Source organism: Protopterus annectens, chromosome 7.part0 (genome assembly GCF_019279795.1).
Source record: "Protopterus annectens isolate FY-2018-M chromosome 7.part0, PAN1.0, whole genome shotgun sequence".
Classification (NCBI taxonomy): domain Eukaryota; kingdom Metazoa; phylum Chordata; order Ceratodontiformes; family Protopteridae; genus Protopterus; species Protopterus annectens.
This window is the reverse complement of record NC_056739.1, coordinates 1774951730-1774971479: the sequence shown is the minus strand read 5'-3', so window position 1 is coordinate 1774971479 and position 19750 is coordinate 1774951730. Positions and strand designations below refer to the sequence as shown.

General features: G+C 39.3%; 1 protein-coding gene across 1 annotated transcript in view; it reads left to right on the top strand.

Moving 5' to 3' along the window:
• Positions 1-462: 462 nt before the first annotated feature.
• The window catches only part of LOC122807229, a 1167189-nt gene continuing 1147901 nt past the window's right edge, over positions 463-19750 (top strand). Inside the window, exon 1 of the mRNA XM_044078307.1 lies at positions 463-657. The gene's annotated coding sequence lies outside the window, so the exon portion shown is untranslated. The remainder of the gene's footprint in view (positions 658-19750) is intronic.

The window sequence follows — 19750 nt, the reverse complement described above, 5'->3', positions numbered from 1 at the left end:
ATCAGGTCTGTGAGGGAAGAGATTAGAGTAGTAAAGTATAAATCGTCACAACTTTGGCCACAGTACCCACAGAAACACAGAAACACACACACACACACACACACACACACACACACACACACACACACACACACACACACACACACACACACACACACACACACACACACACACTCACACACACACCAACACACACACCAACACACACACACACACACACACACACACACACACACACACACACACACACACACAAACACACTACATTTTCTTTCTGATGTTTCTGTATTAAGCAAGCATTCTGTAAGCTCCTTGAATATAAATGATACAATGTAATTATGTCACATTTTACATGTTTTAAAGACAGGTCTATTGCATGATTTTGCAAAGAAATTGTAGAATCTTAGCTGCAGATTCTGTCTGTGGTTGAACCTGATGGGAGTTGCTTTTTATTACAGGTCTCTGTACTTGTGCGGATTTCTGACTTGCCATTAGTGAAGTCTGGGTGGGACTCCATTCAGAACATATACACCAATACAAAGGAAAAACACCCTCTTATTGCCTCTGTACTTAATGTATATGAGAAAGGAGCAAAGGCAGCCACTTCTCTGGGAGCATGGAGCATAAAACCTGTTGTTGACATACTGCAACCTCAAAGTAAGTTACCATTTCTGCATCACAGCTGAATAAGATATCTTTATCTTCTTCCTTTCAAAAATGTAAATTGATTTTACTAAAACTGCCCTCCTCAGATGGAGGATTCCTGCCTCCCATGGATAACTACCTTCTGTCTCCAGGTAAAAGTGAATTGAACTAAAAGCATACCTTTCCTAGTGTCAGGCAGTACAGTAATGAGAGCAGAAGCATGCAGATGTGACAGATACAGAAATAATCAAGTCTTTACTAAACCTACAGATTTCATCCTGCTGGCAGGATCGTTGTTTCTTCTCATGTACCTCAGCTAGGTGGTTTAGACATTCATCTATTCCATAAATGGATATTCAAAATCAGGTAAATGCACATATATATATATATATATATATATATATATACATACATACATACATACATACATACAGAGAGAAACAGATACACAAATAGATATAGATGCATGTAGATATGAAAATATGAATATATATATATATATATATATATATATATATATATATATATTTATATATATATATATATATATATATATATATATATATATATATATATATATATATATATATATATATATATATATATATGTAAATATGGATCCCCTTCTGATGATCGAAGTTTTAAAACTTCGAACGTTCTGAATGGAGATGGCTGTACAGCACAGAAAGGGAAATTTACTATTTTCTTCACTGTAGTGCGATCTCAGAGTTGGTATATTTAGGTAGCGGGGGAGTGGGGGATGCAGGGGGGAATCTTGCCCTATACCTCTCAAGTGTACTGATTTTTACAGAATGTCTAGATTTTTGCCTCATATTTGTGGTCCATTTTTCATAAAGTACTGGTTTTCTAGCAAATATTTGGCAAATTATTGAAGATTTAAGTCACAAAATAATGACAGACATTTGAGTTTCTGACTTCATACCCTTCAGAAAATCCATGCAAATGCAAAACCTATTATTCTATATACTGTCAAAGTCTATAAGAGCAATATTTAAAATGTTTTAAGGTACTGTTCATTAGCAGGTAATTGCCTCTGTACCAGTCTGTGGCTCAGAATTGCTAATTGCAGCAAAAATAGCTGAAATGCACTATCATTAACCAATGACATGCCACCATCGTGGAATATATAAGGCCTTCATGTAGACCTTGGCCCCTTTCTTAGTTTTTAAGATGGGCATTACTGAGGTGTGGAGACTACAGCATTTCAGAGGGTAGGTACAAAAACTGTTCACTTTAGAGATTTATGAAGTATGCCCACAGTTTCACCTCATATGCATGGTCAGTGTCCCATGACATTGTGATCATCTTACAGTTCATCATCAAACATTGTGGGTTGAGGTCAGTAAGGAAAGAGTCACATTTGAGTGTCACACTTCATACCCATCAGAATATGAATGCTAATGCAATAGCTGTTATTCTATCAACTTGCTATCTTTGTAGGAGCAAACTGTTAAACATGTCCCTATTCGTGGGCCTCCCCCCCATTAAGTATGCTTGTGTCCAGATCCCTTTTTCTAAGGGGTTGGGGATATGGTAGGTCTGTAGCAGCTACCTTTACATAAAGCAGTGTATGCTACAGCTGCAGCCTAGAACTCATGGGAGGAGTGCGAACACTTTGGAGGATGGCAAGCTGTACTTTTCACTGTGGAAGCTGTGTCAGCCCTGTCATTACAGCAGAGCCAGGGTAAAGGTACCCTTTACAATCCAATCAAGTCATGTGATTAAGGTACGTCTGTTATGCAACAGTGCCAATAACAGTTTAACAGAGTAGTGGGTGACATATAGTTAGGCTATACGGATATGTGCAGTGTGACCCTACCTGCAGGTCTTTGTCTTGCAAAACTGTGTAGCAGTTAATTAATTAGCAGTAACCTGTGGGGATTAAGATTGCATGATGCAGTCATTACTTGCTGTCTTCACAATAATGTAATTGAAGTGCAACACAACACTGGATTTGAACGCAGGACTGTTTGTGGCAAAATGTGTTGTATGCAAGGCATTTAACAGACTAAGCTACTGAGTCAGTGCTACAGCAAGTGCATTTGCAAGGTATATGTGCAGACATACAGGCTGTGACACACATTGTCTGCATCCATCAGTATGTGCATGGCTTTCAATGGCTGTATTTCTGCACCAGAGTCCCAGTTGAACATACGTACTTTATCATTGATGCCTTAGCAGGTGTATTTAAACATGTTGCTGATAAAGGTGCACATTTACCTGCTATCACAGGCCTCACTTACTTACATTATTTCTTTGGTTGTCTGCTGGTGTAGTATTGCACCAGAGTCCAAAGTACACTACCATCTTTCCCATTAGGTTTAATTCTAGTTTGCACTGTGAGGCACAGCGCACAGCTTCTCTAAGACATGCCTAATGACTATAAGTGGCAATCACTATGTTTTGATGAAAACACCTGTTTTAATTAAGATCTGCGTGGTGTGGTGGGTTAATTCAGTGTGTTGTAGGTGTGATGGGTTCAACAAGGCAGAGGTGTTTATTTTGTACATGTGTCTGTCAATGTAATAAACATATTTAATGATTAAAGCTCCATTTAGCTGAGCTAAGCGGATTTGCGAGATGTGGTGCACCGAGCAAATCTGTGCTAAAAAATATAAAGAAAAGAAAAAGGGAGTGATAGGACATTGGTAAAATTGGGGCAAGTAGGGGGAAAACATAGTGAAAAGCAGGTCAGGATGTGCAGGAAGGGTGTAGGAAAGAACCATAGCTATCCATTTCTTGCACAGCAACAGCTGTGCATTTTGACAGATTTTGTAAATGAATTTGGATTCTCAAACCCAAGAGAGTGGGGTGAAGAAAAAATAAATGTGTTGTCAAATCAATTAGACCAAATTAGTGGTGTCCAGTGGACACGTGTGTGAAATTGAGAGCTATGTATGAGGTGTTCTGTGGGCTGATATGGTGATACTTTACAATCTAGGTACTCATTTTCATGGAATTCCTGTAACAGGTGGATTATGTACTATTAATTACAAAATGTGAAATTGTGACACTTGAGAGACATGTATGTTTACAGTGCAGACACTAAACAGCAGTCATGCCTTGATTGGCATGCATGGGAATAGAACCCACTGGCATTGACTGTAGGGGACAACTGCATGGAATGTATTAATCAACTGCAGAAACTTTTAACACTCTCCAAGCATTCAGTCATCTCAGGATTACACATTTTATTTCCGACTGCACATTATTGATTTTTCACATTCATATTAATGATTTTAACAGTCTGTGAAATCGAAACACACAGTTATCTACTCATAATATGGGCTACCTCACCCATTTACCTGTAGTTCCTCTGGAGAGAGAAGTTGTGAGCATTATGTGACTGCTACTGTAATATTTAATGCTACATACCACTGGATTCAAACCCTGGTCTTTGTGTGTGGTAAAATGTACTATATACAGAGCATTTAACAATCTGAGCTACTGAGTCACTGCTGATTACTGATTATCTGATATTTGCCTAGAGCTTACCTGGAACCAAAACATAACCTGGTAGTACTACTACAGTGTTTTACTAGACTGCAGTGACAGTAGAACACACATGCATGAAATACAAACATAACACAGGTAGCAGACATGCTATATATCAGTATAAACAATGCTGGTGTACACAATTTATTGTTAGTGGGTTGAAATATCTGTGAAGTCAACAAACAATATCAGCTCATGGAGTGGGCTACCTTACCCATATACCTTCATTAACTGATTTATGTGGATGACAGAGAATTATGTGAACAATATTGGCCTACAGACAGCCTTGAACAGTATTGTATGAGTAAAACAGTGCAATTGGCAGCCATTAGATTTGCATTCTACAGCTATTACAGTGTTATACTTGACTTCAACACCTTACCTTACATCCTGAATGCATACAGCTCTACTGCAATGGTTACAACCAGACAATCATGCTGTAAACCATTTCCTTGGTATTATTGGTATTGTTTCATGTTTTTATTGCACAACAATTAGCTTCATTCATGTCTTGCAATGCAGCACTAATTTCAAATTTATTGCACTACAGACTTTATTGTATATAATATAATATTGGTGAGTTCTTTGGCCAGCCGGTCCCAGGCCTCCGCCTTACACTCTGAACACTGGAAACCTCCTTGCAGCAACTGGTCATTATGGTTTTTAACCAGCAGTCCAACAATGAACCTGGACTCCAGAATGTCCCAATGCTGCACCTGAAAGTGCGCACATTCACCAACACCAGCCATAGCACCCTTCAGTGGAAGAACTCCAATGGAGTCTGCAGTATTCCCACTTGTTTGGCTTAATATAGACTGTTTTCCTGCCCTTACATACCATTGGGCAACATTCAAAAAAGCAGCGCATCACTCACCACCATCCAAACCAGTGCAGCTGAGCTGAGAAATGCAAACACATTGGTAGGCATTCTGTTTATGCATTGCTTAGCAGGTCTTAACAGGTCTCAGCAGTGCTTAGCAGAGCACAGCAGGACCATATTTTAAATTAGTCCTCAAAATTTGTATATCAAAATGAAATACTTATTTTCCCTTCCATGTATTCAAACCCTAGACCTACTGCCCATGAAGCCATCATTCTACCCATTTAACTATGTGGATATTAAGAAATCTGGTATTCCTTCACATATACCACTGAGCTACTTATAAGCAGTGCTGAGCTCCACTCAGCGCCACGCAAACGCACTTAGATAAGCTTAAATATGACATTTAAATAAATAATTAATTACACCCATTTTCTATTTTTAGATGTCTGGCAAGTGTCTGCTGTCTTATCTGTGGGCAGCACTTAGCATTGCTGCATTCTGTGCCGCACCACGCAAACATGCTTTTAAAAAAAAATATATATATATATATATAAAATAAAAATAAACCACTAGGACAGTGCAGGGAGTCTCTTACTCCTCTGTGGACATGGTTATCACTACACCACTCCCTGCAATGATTCAATAACTGTGTTTCTTGCTTCCCCCTCAGCAACGTGTCATCATTAATATGCATGATGCACTGCTGAGGGGGATCTGTGTACACGGACATGGTAACATTTCGTGTAGGCTCTACACAGTGCCTACACAGATTTTATTAAATCCTGGGGACTGTTTTTTTTTCTGTATTATTCTCTGGTTATTTTAAGATGTATCCTTTTTTGGGTGAAAGCTATGTTTCAAGTCTAAAGGTGAAGTAACGCTCTATGGTAAAAGCGCAACACATAAAGCTATAGCAACATAGCTGCTGTTGCCAGAAAAAGTACAGTTATTGGAGATATTCATAGTAATCTGAATATGTAGGAGTAGGTATGTACCAACTAACTGTAAACATTAACAAGCAGGGATCTATACAACCATTTTCAAAATGTTTACACAGAAAAAAATAATGAATGATATACCTTAGTTATATTTGAACCTTATTTTATTCATTTATATATGTACAATGGTTTCTTACTTAACAGGCTGAGATAATGCAAAGCATAATATTTCTCTTGCAACAAACTACAGTTTGATGTGAGTTTCCATATCCCTGTTCCTTTGAAGTCTGGTTTCAGATGTTGATCACAACAAAGTTCCGTGGTCTTGTTCTTATGTGATACTCCAATCCAACATAGATGGTCAGCATCTGGGTGGTCTCCTCTTCCTCCTCAGTCCAATTGAGCTCTCTGACATGTCAAAACCTCCTCACACTGACCATGTTGATGATGATATTCAGATAACAAACTTCCAGAAATTGCTCACTGAAATCTCAATCAGTATGCAGGTAGTGACGGTCTGATCTGTAAATGTATCAGAATCAAATTTTTAAGTTGTGCTTACATGAGGGTATCAGATCATTGGAGGGTATTAATGATACCTACTGAGTACTTGCACAGAACACATTCTTGTTATGCTGAGCTATTGTTTAATGCATTTTGAGAACTTATGTGTACATACACAAATGGAATTAAGAAAAACATAAATGTTAATAAACTTCATTAACTATGTATGGTGCAAATGGAACTTACAGGTAGCTTTAAAGGTAATGTAGCACCTGCTGTCTGTACTGTGTTGGAATATATATTCTCTCTATATAGACCTGTGGTATTAATACTCCTTAGAAATATATTTGTATAGACTTACATTGATGTGTTTAGGTAAATTTGTCTGCAATACTAAATGTATATGATTTATCTAGAGGAGTATAGGATTATCTTGTATGCATACAGATGGGTACATCCGCATCAGTAACAAACAGGGATTCCACATATGCACTTGTACAGATAAATGTAAAGACCCCCAGTGAACAGTACATATGGATGCTGGTGACTCTGTACATATTGTGGTATACTTACAAAAACTGATGTGTTCAGAGAGTATTCATACCTTGCATGTTCATGGATTATGTTATGTATATTTATTGATGCTTAGCAATATATTTACTATAAGTAGTGCCACAGTAAAAATATATTTGTGTTTACGTCTGGTTACCTTGTACTGAGTGTGGTAGGGCTCTGATGGTTTCTGTAAGCTGTACAATTGCTACTGTACAGATACTTTCTGATGAGTAATATAGTAGTAGCTGTCAATGAATTTCATCTCACACAGATGAAATGGTGGTAGTATTTGCTACTCGCTATTGATTGTGTTGATATATAGATATTTTTGCATAATAGTTCATGTTACCATGACTGCTGGTTCTCTATAGGTGTCTGTTTAGTCTTGTGTTATATAACATCTATTTACAGTACATGTCATTTCTAAGTTGGGTCACAAGAACTGTGGTTGTGTCTGACAGAAGTCCAACATTATTGGTTTGCACATATGTTATAATGAATATGTCAATGTTAAGTACATTCAAATTGTACTGATTGTGTGGCACAATTGTGTTGTGGTTGGTTCTGTAACAGATATCACAAGTTATGATGCTGCTTCAGATGCTACATATTCAGATATTGTTTTCATATCACATATGCTGTTTTAAATGTCACACTAATTTATGGGACAGGGGCTATTTTATATATTTTTGCAGTGCACATGAATGCAGAGAAGGTCAACTGATATATGCTGTCAACATAATAATCTCCATATGTGGGCCCACATATGAATCTAACCATGTGCATGTAATTGTCTTCCACATGGCAAACAGACGTAAGGATGACAATTTTTCACTACAAGAAAATGAAATTATAATGGATGTTCTGTGCTAACATAGACATAGACCCTTGGATAGGCAGGGAATACATTTTGGAGGAATGAAGTGTGGACTGACCTTACCAACATGATCAGTGCTGTGGGAGGTCACAATAGATCCTGGGTGGCCTGTCCCTGATGGTGCTCTGATATGATACTTCATGCAACCAACAGGATACACCAGTATGAGAGAGTGAGGGATGCTACTGCTGGTGGCCCTCCATTGACTTCCCCAGATGAAGTGATGCATTTTTTTGCCATCCCAACTACAGAATGTGGTGAGTGATGCATACCTGGGTGTAGGATAGAAGCAGGTGTGCCAGGTCAGACATTTATGTAGTACTTTGCTTAAAATTGTTGCTTATGGAATACCTCAGTACAGAGTGTTGTTGTAGGCATATTCATGTATTGTTATTTTTGTGCTGCAGAAGCAGAACTGTGCCATGCACATGGGGGCACACATGCTGACTACAAACAATGTAAGTGTAATGGCATGTTATTGTACAACTGCAGTACATTTTTCTGCACAGCAGCAAGGCATAGCATGTGAGTGTCCCCATATACTGTTACCATGACCATTGCCTATTATTGCCTGTGCCACCTGTCATGCCAGTGGTGTATACTGACATTTTGATGTTGCCCTGCCATTGTAATTTACAGATACATATTCAGGAGATATGAGCAGTGCAGTGCACCTATGGACATCAGGCACCTCTGCCTGCAATCATGGCTGTGTTGTAAAAACATATGTTGGGCTTTGTGTGTATTTGTGCAGTGCATGATCCGCATTATGACAGATGATGCATTTACTTCACAGGGAGGATGTAACTGGTATGCTATCTGTTTCCTACATGTCAGTGCTGTCATGCCTATTGTTGTTTACCATACATAATGTGTTCTTCTAACCCTGCAGAGATCAACTGCCATTGGTATCTTAGCAGCGACCACTGGTATGTGTATATATTACTGTAGGTTGTACCTCTGCTGGAATGGTACATGCTGGCAAGTATGTGCTTCCTAATAATGTGTGACTGCCTTTGTTTCACTACAACAGTTGCATTTCAGCCCTTGTCCCTGGTGCTGAATCCCCATAAAGACATATCAAGTGTGTCTTACATTGTTATTCCTCACATATGTCATGTGTATTGCATATGTAACATAATTGTCAACTCTCTGGTAAAAAGGTTCCACAGGCCACACTTGGACATGACCTCCTGGTAAATCCTTAGCATATGTAATGTTGTAGTGATATAGTTGTGCCATATGTCAGCACTGATCTCCAGCATGTGATATATGCACATTTTTCTGACCTGTGCTATCTTTCTCTTATTTTAGTGCTTTCACTGCCTTCATCTTCTGTTAGCCCATCCCCTGATCCCAAGGTGGGATCTGTCTCACTGTGCTAGCATGGTTCCTGGCACACAGAATGCAGATTTGGTGATACAGTGCAGCCCAGATGATGACAGTCATGCAGATGAGGCTGCAGCCTCAGATGTGGAGGTAAACATGTTCAGCCATTCTGACAATGTGGGGACATCAGGTGTTGGACGGGATGATGGCTGTGTATCACAGTCCCACATTGAGTCTGCTGGTGATGTTGACTCTTCCCCACATCAGAGTAATACTGCCCAGCACAGTACATGTAGGCATGGAGCTGGTGTTCATGGTAACATGTCAGAGGGTGTCCACCTACTCCTGCAGGCAAAGGAATGTTCTCAGACCTTAGTGCACTTGCCCATGCTACTGATTGTGTTGCACATCAGCTGTGTGTGTTGCATGAAGGACAGAACCACAGGCATGGTGAGATCATGGTGGCACTGGATGCTCAGAATGACAGTATGTTATCTCTGGCACAGTTCAATGAAACTGTGGTTATGACAGTACTACAGCAGTACTGCAGTATGAATTGGGTTTTGTGTGCTCTAACTGTGCTTAGCTGAGTGCCAAATGGGAGAGGCAGACCCCTCTCAACAGACCAACCCTTTACCATTGGGTATCAATGTCTGTGCTGCAATGTGCATACACATCTGCTGCTGGCCAATCCAGTTTTGGCCCAGCAGTCATGACCAGTCAACTTGCAGCCATGTTCTTTCTCACAGTATGTTTCCATATGCTGTTGTCATCCCAACAGTCTCCTCTGTGCAGCAATATATTCAGAAAGTTTCAATATGTGGACAGAGCAGCTGGTACCACGGTGTGAACTCTCAGTGTGGGCATCTTAGACTGTTAGAGTGACACTAACAGGTGATCCACTATCTACTTTAGTGTCAGTCTGACAAAGTAATTTCCATTAGATGCAATCTGTGCCATTATGGTGGGGCAATGCCTGAACATCAATATTTAATCTGTGCACTTCTGTATCTGTGGCTTTTCATGACTCAAAGGTATGTATCAGACACTGATGTGTTGCCTGAGCATGGACTTGTGGTTGCAACCCTCATTGCCCACACCTGTTTCTTCTGCTGCCTATGTTCTCCTGGTTTTCTCTGATAGTTGTGGAATGTCATCTTCAGACATCTTCAGACATCTGGGGCTCTTGGAATAGATAACCCACACCTGCAGCAGGCAGACTGCTATGAGTTAGCATATGGTGTAGCAAGGCACACACAGTAATCATCCATGCTGCCTTATCAGGTGTGTATTGCAGTGCACCTTGGATGTGTTCAGACATTTGAATCTGGCTTTCAATACACCAGACACACACCCTATAGTGTTTCTTGTCATAGCGGGTGCTCTATTGTAGACCTTCTCTGCAGAGTTGGAAGATTCTCTGTACATGCTCATTAGCCACAGCTGAAATGGATAACTACAGTCACCTTTTGTTTGGGGGGGGTATATGCTGTCATCATGCATAATGTTAACAGGGATATATTAATTTTACATCCTAGCTGCTTTCCTGTATTTATCCATTAGTAATCCCTGAGATATTTTATCATGTTGGAATGCAGCCCTCAGACCACTTTCCCCCTCCATATGGCAGCATAGTGGAGACTACTGGGGGGTGTCACCATGATATTTGTTAGGCTGCCATCTGCTGCGCACACCACCTGACAGTTCAGCAATGGCCATCCCTTTCTATTTATGTATTTTTGTGAATCTTGTTGTATGGTGTCATAATAGGGATGTGGGTGCAGTCTATTAAGCTGAGAACATAGGAGAAGTTGGCAATGTTATAGAACTGGTGCACGATGTTTCACTGCTCCTTGGTGGATGGAAATAGGTTCGTAGGTTCATAGGTTGGTACTAGGCTATCAGCCCTAGGGCCTATACAAGCTTAGCCATAACAATTTCCTGGCTATTTCTTCCCACAGTATTTACTTCCCTGGACCCTTGTCTAGCAAGGTGACTGACATGATTCCTAGGGTGAATTTCCTGTCTCCCATCCAATCATCAAGGTTCCTTTTAAAGAGGGCCAGTATGTATGGGCAGTCTATTCCAGAGTCTAGGGAGTCTCTGGGTCAGGAACCTATCCCTCCAACATGTTTTGTTCATTGTGATGACAAGGTTTAGATCCCTGGAGTATGTGTCTCTGTGGGATTGGGATTTCTTTAAGTGTAGCATGTCCAACAGCTCTGGGTTTGACATGGCCTTGTATATTAAGCAGAGATCACCTCTGAGTAGACGATATATGACAGAGTATAGGTGGAGTTCTTTTTAGATGGTCAGCATGGAACATCTGCTTTAGGCCTGTGATTCTTTTGGTGAGGTAGTTCTTTGGCCTTTCCAGTTGTTGCAGATGTCTTGAGAGGTACATACCAAATGGGGCATTGTATTATATAATGGGTCTAATGAGGTATGAGTACATTATGTGTAAGTTCATCTACTTTGGTGCACATTACTGTCATGAATTGTTTGAAGATGTGACTGACAGCTGTCTGGGACACTCCTACAGCTTCACCCATATGTCATTGGAATGTCCCAGATGCCAGTACACCTTCACTCAGACTTGGTTTCAAGAGATATGGGGGTTGCCTTACAATATATGTACAGACCAGCTATCTGTCTAAAAGGTACCTGTCAATGATTTCTTAATCTGAGAGTTGGTTTAGTTGTAGCTTTGCTTTCTCTTTAGCTGGCTGCCTTCTAGGATGCATAGCCATGTCATCCTGTTTGGCTTGCAGTACCACAACCTGTTGCAGTTCATTCATTGCAGATTGCATTTATTTCTTTTTTTAATCAGTATTGATATGGATTCTGCAGGATTCTGTGGGTGATAGCTTCTCTTCATTGTGCTGCAGTATGGAATTCACTGAGGATTTTGGAAACAGAGTCAGTGAAGCACTTTGTTGCACTTAAGTTGCACTGCGTGCGAATGTTTTGTTTTGGAGTCTGAGTGACATGTGCGAGTCCATAATTATCCTATGCTGAGTAGATAAGTACTCAGACTGATTCCGGCGTGTTTTCTGAAATCGTGTCCACAGCTGGTGCACTGAAGTCTTCCTTTGATGTGCTGCACTGTCAGGAAATAGAATGTTATGACTCATATGTCCTTTAAGCATGTCTTCCTAGACCAGTCTATAACTCTATAACATTTCAAAAGGGGGAGTTCTGCCACTTCTTATAGTTTCCAAACCTAACATACCTTTCATTCATAGCTTTTTAAGCCATTGCAGCCTTTACAAATAATGCATTTATTCTCTATCTCCATAAAAAATCCTGCTACAAACTTTCTCTTGTTAACCTTGGCCATCTTTGTCTTACAGAATTTAACATTTCCTGATGTAACTCTTGACAAAGATAATTTTAAAAAGATATTTGCATTACTTCCTCATACCATACTTTTCTGTTGCATTCCAGTTCTAGTATATTTTTAATTTTGATTCTGTTGTTTTCTGATACCTATCAATCTCTTTCTTATTATCTTTTCTGCCCCCTTTGAGTCATATTAACTTCTTTCAACACACCCTCTATGTCTTAACATAACGTATGACAATAATATTATTATTTTCATGTTTCAACATTTTAATATCTAAAAGAAATGCAAAGAACTCAAATGAACAATGTGACTGATCAAGACTACCCACCATTACTAGTCTTATTGAATAAAATGTCTCATAACTAGGTTTGATTCTGAAATCATACAATAGAAAATATATTTTCTTCTTTTCTAAATCATCTGGTAACATTCACTGACCAAATGACTTATTTTCCCCAGCAACGCCATATTTGTCATATATACTTTCTTCTTAAAAATAGCTTAAAAGACTTCCAAATTTCACTGTAATATCCTCTTCTTCAAGGACTGTTGGCCACTGGTGCCATACAAAATTCTCATTACCAAAGTTTATCCATAAAGTAGTAATATTTACCCTTGTAAAACAATACACACTTTCACAATCTCCCCAAGGCTTTACATTTTGCTTTGTGTAAAATTAGACACATAAACATCAAACATCGTTTTATCTCCCTTATTATCCAAACTTTATTTTTAGCTAACAAAACTATATTGTCTCCATATGCCATCTGCATTTCTTTCAGATATATACACTTCATCCCTTGCATCTTATTCAGTACCCGAGTAGTTACAGGATTTAGTGCTAAAGCAAATAGTATACTACCTAATGGGTAAAAGTGTGTTAACTCTCCCCTTAACAAGGAGCCTTTCCATCAAATGACTATCAATCTTTTTCTTTCAACTTCTCACGCTTAGGGGTCGCCACATCAGATCATCTGTCTGCTCATGATCAATAATGGCCACTATTCGTAGTCCGGGACTTCACAAATGTGTAACAGTCATGTGTGAACAGTGGAGCTACACAGATATATAGATAAGGTCAGCAAAATGCATTTCTGATAAATACAGAAAAGCAATTTTTAAAAGTATGCCCACTTTTTGCGTAACAGTAAATTGTATAAAGTTTGTCATTTTGAAATTGCAATATGTTTTGGCATATTGCTTTCAAGCATGGCTGAGTGCAGTCAAGGTCAAAGTGTTTTAGAAAAGTTGTGGACAGCACAGTAGCTAGGAGAGATTTTTTTTTAAAAGAAAAGAGGTTTATATTTTTTATATGAATGGGTATCATTTTGTGGACAACCTGATGGTTTCATTGAAGAATAGAAAAGGGGTGATAGGACAAATTGAAAATGGGGAGAAAAACAAAGAGGTGAACACACAAGAGAAACAATAAGAAGGTTTATGCTGTAGGAGATGGGAGAGGATGGATACTATGCTTTTCTGGGAGACAGACCCCCATTTGTTCTATTTTTTTTTTATAAGAGAGTAATGAGGGTGGGAAATAGGGAAGACAGTAAAGGAGAAATGGTAAGGGAAAAATTGTTAAGGAAATATTAATTGGAATCCTTTCCACCAAGCCTCAGACTTGTCCTCTGTCAGATCAGATGGTGTTGCAGTGGTGGACCCTGATGTTGAGGTGGTATGGTCATGTGTTGGCACAGTGGTTGACATCAACTGGGTGAGAATGTCTTTTACACAGTGAAGAAAGGATTTGACTAGCTGAATTTGCCTCTCCATTACCTCTACCAGTGTGTCCTCAACCAAACTCCAAAGACCCCTTCTGATAGGCATGCCATGCTGCCACGTGCCACAGTGTCTGCAGGACCAGTAACTCAGCTCCAAACGACCCTGCAAGGACATACCCGGATGGGCAGAGGATGATCTGTCTCTAGCCTGAGAGGCATGTTCCTGATTTGCTCCTGAGGGATTTGAACCTGGAGAAAAAAATGAGAAAAAAAGAAAGAAAGAAATCCATAAACAAAATAAGGGGAAAAATAGGGTAAAGGTGGGGAGAGACAAAACAGAAAAAGCGCAATAAATTTACACAGTACTGCTTTAATGCAATTTAACAACTAAATATGGAAATACTGCAGTAAAAGCTTGGGTATGGGAAGTGCTTGTGCTTACAGCTGGTGGTAGTGATTTAGGATATGCTTTTGTACTTGGGAAGAATTTAAGAGTAGTACTTATGCATACATGTGATGAATTGAAATGACAAGGGCTTTTGACTTTCTGAAGGGGTATATGTTTAATTTATGTACTTTCAATAGAGTGAATACAGCACCAAAAAACAAACAAACAAACAAACAAACAAAAAAAAACAACAAATCAGTACTTATTGCAGTTAATTAGGTTATAAACATCAGATTATAAAACATTTCTCTTGATCTGTTATGTCTTCACCTGGATTTCTGTTGTGAAGCTATAACAATATTTTTTTATAGGAGTATTACAGGAATCAGTTCTGAAAACATTGCTTTATCAATTTTCATTTTACCATTACTGTTATATAATAGTTTCTAGTATATACTGTTAAAATGAAAGATCTTTGCACACTTGTTATACTTAGCAGAAAACTCCACCAGACAATAGTCTTCTTTTCTCATGTTGGCAGTTAAAGTGGATTTTTTATCAGCTAACAGTAAAAAAGAGAGGATAGTCTTGTTTATCTTTATTCACTTAAACATAAATATGCAATATAGCCTCTCTAAACATTTATTTTTTCTTATTTTTCTTTTCCATTTTAACTTGAAAATGCATGCATGTATGAATTACCGCAGTACTTCACTACTATTCCATTTAATTCAGGAGAATAGTGGAGAAATATAAAATGAGTCTTGAGTTTTGTTTTCGAAATGCACTTACATTTCACTTCTGGTATAGCTGCACTGCAAAGGTTGAAACTTGCCAGTTCAATGAAGTGTGCATTTCCTTTTCTGTAGAACTGTGTCTAATTTATAGTAATAGAACTAAAACTTAGTGTTCTCTGAAAACTGTGCTGGTCATTATCTTAGCAAAGTAACCACCACCCTCTTCCTCAACTTGCAGTCTAGTGTGGGTGTGGTGAATGTCATTTCAGCCATGTTGTATGTGCACCTGGAAATACGTATGAATAACCAAGTTAAGCAATTGTTTTAGCTCTACTTATGTATCTCACACAAAACTGGCTTCATGTAATATTATGTTACAACTTTTTCCCTACAGTGGCAAACTGCAACTCTTACTTTATAACTTTATATATTCACTCAGCATTACTTATACTTGAACAGTAGTAAAAGATTTGCATGATAATCTGCACAGATTATTTTAGTACTCTTACCTTACATTTCTATACCCTAACAGCAATATATGTCATGCATTGAAGTAGAATTTCTAATTTATTTTTTAAGGTGGGAAAAATAAATGTCAACAAGAATGTGAACAACTATTTTTATGACTTTATGATACGTATTGGTTGTTAGGTTGTTTTCAGCCTGATATCTGTATGGCACCATTTTGAATTTTACAACTATTTTCTTATTTTGACTAGTTCAGTGCAATTAGCATGGCACCACAGGCAGCTTGGCATTGGTGCTGAGTGCTGAAGAGTTCACAAACATCCACAGTGCATCCATGTCTTTTTGAAATATGTTCATGTACTATAGGACATGCATTCACAACCGGCACAATGTCAAAATACGCCAATATACCTACAATTTGTAGACATGCATATAAATTAACCTGATTTGCATAATACACATGTAAATTACCCTGAATTTACACCAAACAGGTTGAGCACTGCCATACTAATTAAAAAAAAGCCAAGATAGGCGTCAATTGTCTTAGGATTTTGTAGCATCTCAAAGTAAGAAATATTTTATAAAATATTTATTATTTAGCAATAGACACTTTAACAATAACTTTAATATTGATTTAAACACATTACTTACAATACATTTTGATGTGTTGTGTGCATGTTTTCACAGCATTGCACAACAGATAATTTTGGTCATTTTGAAGTTGCCTCCCATATGTGCAGTACAGGTCTACTTCACTTCAACAAAACCCCTTTTAGTCAAACACCTCTTTGTTGAACCCTAATTGTCAAAAGGCTGATCCATTGAATGGCCATTTTAACAATTTTTTTCCTAGGGGAAAAATGCTTGGCCATAGGTTCATAGCTTCATACTAGGCTATCTGCCCTAGGGCATTTTAAGCCTAGCCAGAGTGTGTTTGGCTTTCGCCACCCATTTTAAATTAATTTTGCTATGCCTTTTTTTGAGGTTAGTATACTGTGCCTCTGTCTAACAGTGACACAGAAGTGATAGCTGGGGTAAACCTATGATTTCCCATCCATTCATTAAGATTCCTCTTGAAGAGAGTCAATGTGGGACTCTGCCTAACCTGGACTGGGATTTTATTCCAGAGTGAAGGGAGCCTCTGGGTTATGAATCTGTCCCTCCAGCATGTCCTATTTATTTCAGTGCTGAGGTTCAAGTCTCTCGAGCGCATAGCTCGATGGGATTTGGATTTTCTGAGGTGCAGCATGTCCATTAATTCCGGGTTGGACATGGCTTTATACGTCAGGCACAGATCGCCTCTGAGCAGGCGGTATGCCACTAAGTAGAGCTGAAGTTTCTTTAACCGGGCAGCATATGGCATTTGTTTGAGCCCTTTGATCCTCTTGGTGAGGTACTTTTGGGGTCTTTCCAGTTGCTGCAGGTGTCTGGTAAGGTACATCACAAAAGGGGCATTGTACTCAATTATGGGCCTGATGAGGGATGAGTAAAGAGGCACGATGACCTCCCCTGATCTAGATGTGAATCCCTTCATGATTAGGTGGGCTATATAAAATGTTTTTCTAACCACTTTGGCCACGTGGTTGTCAAATGAGAGATTGCTATCAACTTGGGTCCCCAGGTCCCTAATGACTTCTTCTGTACTTAATGGATTACCACCTATGTGGTAATTTGTGGGCACTTTGTTTTTGCCAAAGGGGATGACTATACACTTTTTGGTGTTTTATTTTGAGGCCATGGCTCTGGCACCAGTTGTCTGTTTCTATGAGGCCCTTTTGGAGGATGCTTGTGTCGGCTGGAGAGTTGATTATGGCTCCCAGTTTGCAGTCATCTGCGAACTTGGTCAGCCACAGTCCTTCTGTGTTGGCCTGTACCGCCGAGAAATATATACTGAACGAGAGAGGTCCCAGGACTGAGCCTCGTAGGATGCCACTTGTAACTGGTTTGGAGTCTGACATGGCTCCAGCAATTCTAACCATGTGGGTTCTGTCCTTGAGCCAGTTTGCAACCCATCTAGTGACATAGGGGTTTATATTTAAGCTGGTGAGCTTATCTATAATGCCCGAGTGGGGTATTGTATCAAAGGCTTTTGCGAGGTCCAGGTAGGCTGTGTGGACCACCTTCCCCTCGTCAATGGCCTTGGTGACTGTTTCAAAGAAATCGACCAGGTTTAAGAGGCAGGATCTGCCCTTAACAAAGCCAAACTGGGTAGGATCCAGTGTCTGTAGGCCCCCAATATCTTTATTTATGAGGTCCATGATGATCCTTTCCATAGCTTTGCAGACCAAGCTAGTCAGGCTTATGGGGTGATAGTTTCCAGGATCCGTTGAGGCACCACCTTTGTGGAGAGGGTCCACTGTTGCTGTACACCACTCTTTGGGTACATATCCTGTAGTAAGGCTAAGATTGAACAGTAGTTTTATGTTTGGGTTCAGCTCTTCTTGGAGTTCATGTAGGACGCAGCCCAAGACACCATCTGGTCCCATTGATGCTGTGTTTTTTGCTTTGGAGAGGGCGGCTCTTACCTGAGCATCTGAGATGTCAGGGGGGCAGCACTCTGTTGGGATAGATATTTGCCCTTTTGGTGGAGAGGGGGGGGAGACGTTTGCACTGAACCTGTCAGCTAGGATGTTGGCAATGTCTGTGGGCTCGGTGTATTTTTTGTCATTTTGGACTAATTCTGAGCATATCTGGGAATTCCCACCCAGGTTCCTAACATAACTAAAGAAAGCCTTGTGATTATCCTTAGTGTCCTCTGCAATTATTCTCTCGAAGCTGGCCTTAGAGAGATGGGATTTGTCCTTTCCCCCACTGTAGTACAATCTCGAAGTTGGTATATTTAGTTGGGGCCCCCCACCTTGGTGGGTATTACATTTTGTGAATTTTTTTATGTTTATTAGGCTGGCCAAGAATTTTGTCCCCTAGAAAAACATTTGCTAAAATGGCCCTTCAATGGCTTGAGCATTCAACAATTATAGTTCAACAAAGAGATGTTCAACTGAAAGTTTTTTTTGCTGAAGGACTATAGACCCATGCAGTACATTTATAAATTTAGGAAATTATTAAATAAGTGTAGGGTAGTGATTGTGCATACATGGGAAAATGTTTATTATACTTGAGAAATTTCAGTGTGCAAAGTACAGGAATATACATGTGTGATAAATGTGATCTGTTCCTGACAGGGGAAAAATGCATGACAATGGCAGTTTGTAATGTATGTTGTTTTTTGTACTGTCATTGAATAAACTGTAGTTGTGCAGTTTAGATAACACTGCTGTTTGTATATTTCTTGAGACAATACCCAAATGTGGGTGGCAGGAATAGCTGACCAGTGATTTCTACTTTAACAGGTGATGTCAACCAAACAGCACTGTCATTAAGTGTCTGACTGTAACCATGTTTACCCCCTTTCTTTGTTTTTTTTTTCTGTAGTACTGTTAAATGAAAAAATACTGTAATAAAAAGATCAATACACAGGAGGTTCAGGTTCAGGTTCTTTACTAGTGTACACCAGCTTGTAAATTTCTCTCCATTTGATACAATTCTATGTCCCCCTGTGTTTTATGTGTTCGGGACCTAGTTTCAATGGGATCTCTAACAAACAATTTCGGTTTCACTGAGACATCAGGATACCGCGGAGGTGGACCAGCTTGTCCACCCGCTTCATATCCTAAAAAAGGGAGTGGGGGGGAAGGAGCCATTGCTACTACTATATTATTATCTTCTTTGTCTAAAAACAATGCCTTTGAATTATTACTCTTTTGTTCCCTACGGTTTGCTTCCTCAATCCACCTGTGTGCCCGAGGAATGCCTAACTGCCGTTGTTTCTTTGCCTGACCTTTTGTATCACTTGTAAGCTGTTTAAGAAGTTTAACAAGTGAAGATTTGTCTAATTTCCCA